The sequence below is a fragment of the Manduca sexta genome, chromosome 2, assembly GCF_014839805.1.
Source record: "Manduca sexta isolate Smith_Timp_Sample1 chromosome 2, JHU_Msex_v1.0, whole genome shotgun sequence".
NCBI lineage: Eukaryota > Metazoa > Arthropoda > Insecta > Lepidoptera > Sphingidae > Manduca > Manduca sexta.
In genome coordinates this window covers 9,310,195-9,312,885 of record NC_051116.1, presented here as the reverse complement: position 1 = coordinate 9,312,885, position 2,691 = coordinate 9,310,195, and the positions used below count along the sequence as shown (strand labels likewise).

General features: G+C 33.1%; 1 long non-coding RNA gene across 1 annotated transcript; it reads right to left on the bottom strand.

Annotated features, from left to right (window-relative positions):
• Positions 1–1,062: 1,062 nt before the first annotated feature.
• On the bottom strand, positions 1,063–1,600 carry LOC119189215. Its single transcript, XR_005112297.1, has 2 exons — positions 1,388–1,600; positions 1,063–1,286 (listed from the first exon to the last, which is right to left on the bottom strand). It is a non-coding gene; the product is annotated as an uncharacterized LOC119189215 (long non-coding RNA).
• Between the last annotated feature and the right edge of the window lie 1,091 nt (positions 1,601–2,691).

Here is a 2,691-nt window from a genome sequence, read left to right as displayed (position 1 = left end):
CTCACCGTTTATCTAATTTAGAAAGTGATTGCGAGGATATATGGGTTAAAATCCATCTTAACAACTGCGGGCTGGCCCTGAACTTGTGCGCTGTTTACTTACCTCCACCAGTAACTCAAATACACTTAGATAATTACCTTAACAAATGCAATTACGCATTTGAATTCCAACTCAATACAGTCATTGTTGGTGATTTTAACTTAGGTGGTATAAATTGGGTATTTAATAGTGACAATGGTTATGCTACTCCAAGTAATTATTCTAATTGTCAAATTAAAAGTAGCTTGATAGATTTTATGTCTTTGAATGACATTACTCAACATAATCAGGTTTCTAACAACAGCGGCAAAATTCTTGACCTTGTGCTCAGTAATATGAGTAGTAATGTGAAGGTAACACACTGTCCTAACCCCCTCAGAGAAGTTGATAAACACCACCCTCCACTACATGTTGCTATTGAATTATTAGGGACTCCAAGTAAAAGTGTACAAGATATTAAAGTTAATAAATTAAACTTCCGAAAAGCCAATTATGAATTAATTAATCTTGAACTTAGTAAAATAGAATGGATAAATATATTTAAGCTTTGTACAAATGTAAACGAAATGGTAGAAAAATTTTATGAAATTATTAATTCAATAATAAAAAGCATTGTCCCATTCTCATGTAAATCTAAATCAAATTATCCAGTATGGTTCTCGCCCACATTAGTACGCTTGCTTAAACGTAAACACAAATATCACCGCAAATATAAAAGTTTAAAAATTCGCTAGACAAAATAGAGTTCGATTATTTACGCGATGACTGTGACAAATTAATGCGCGAATGTTACAATAATTATATTAACTCCATTGAGTCAATGATTAATAAAAACCCCAAATTTTTTTGGACACACATTAAAAACAAGCGAAGCAATGGCTCTAGTTATCCCCCTTCTATGTTTCTAAATAGTACAACAGGTCATTCTACGAAAGACATTATCGAGTTGTTCGCCACTCATTTCTCTTCAGTATTTGAACAAGATAACAGTTATTCTGATACGTTAAATGAAACTACTATGGATACTGTATTGGGACAAGAATTTAATAACATCATCGTTCACGTAAGGGATGTAAGATACAAACTCAAACATCTTGACCAGAGTAAAAGTGCTGGGCCGGACAATATTCCACCTCTATTCATCGCTCAATGTGCCAATCAACTCTCAACTCCATTATGCCATATTTTTAATAAATCATTATCATCGGGTATTTTTCCAACAAATTGGAAAGAGGCGAGAATTGTACCTGTTTACAAAAACGGAAATAAACATAATATTTCAAATTACAGACCCATATCCATTCTTTCGTGTATAGCTAAAGTCTTTGAATCACTAGTATATCCTCACCTGTTTAGACAAGTTCGAGACCAACTATCATCAAACCAGCATGGCTTCATCACTAGGAGGTCCACAAACACAAACCTAGTTCAGTACACTGATGATGTTACATTAGCAGTAGATAAAGGTAGCCAAGTTGATGCTATCTACACAGATTTTACCAAGGCATTTGATAAAGTTAACCATCGTATTTTGGTAAAAAACTTGCAAAATTTGGAATATCGGGACCTATGCTTGACTGGTGCAAAACTTACCTAAAAATAGACAATCCAGTGTTGTAATTAATGGCTATAGCTCTGCTCGTTTTATTTCCTACTCTGGGGTGCCTCAGGGCTCTAATCTAGGTCCTTTATTCTTTAATGTCTTTATAAACGATGTCACTGATGTTCTCAAAAACTCAAATTGTTATTTATTTGCAGATGACTTAAAACTAATTCGTACTATACAAAACACGCATGACGCAAAACTGTTACAAGACGATTTGGATAGCCTGTCATCTTGGTGTGTATCCAATAAGATGCATTTAAATCCAGCCAAGTGTTTCCACATCAAATTTACTCTTAAGCATAAAACAAACGACACTACATATACAATTTCTAATGTACCCATAAAAGAGGTCGCTGAGATCCATGATTTAGGAATAACACTAGATACTAAACTAAAATTCACGTTTCACATTGATAAAGTACTTAATTCTGCATATAAGTCACTTGGTTTTATTCTCAGAAATGGCAAAGAATTCATTAAGTCCTCTAATACTTTATTGTTATATAATAGCTATGTTAGAAGTAAATTGGATTACTGTAGTGCTGTCTGGTCACCATTATATAAAATACACATTAATAGAATAGAAAGTTCAAAAAACTACTCTACCATTTGTCATACAGATTTAGACCACCTGCCCATATTAAATCTTATAAAGAAAAGCTTATACATTTTAATTTACAGTCTTTAAGTGATAGAAGAGATTTTTGAATTTACTATTCCTACATAAGATTATGAATGGTGTAATAGATGCCCCTTATTTACTTAACAAGTTTTTATTAAAGGCACCAAATAGACCGCCTCGAAAACCTGGACCCTTATTTCATGTTCGGTTCAGTAGAACGAATAAAGGGAAGCAAGCTCCTGTTCCTCGCCTGTCTATTCTGTACAACCAAACAGTTGGTTTCCGTAATGACGTCGACATTTTTGGTGATAAATTATTACAATTTAGACGTAAATTATTGAGTAACGCTGAATGTTAACTATGTATGTTTTGTTTTTCTCTTTTGTTATAAATAGTATATAAGATTTTACGTAATTTTATTGCA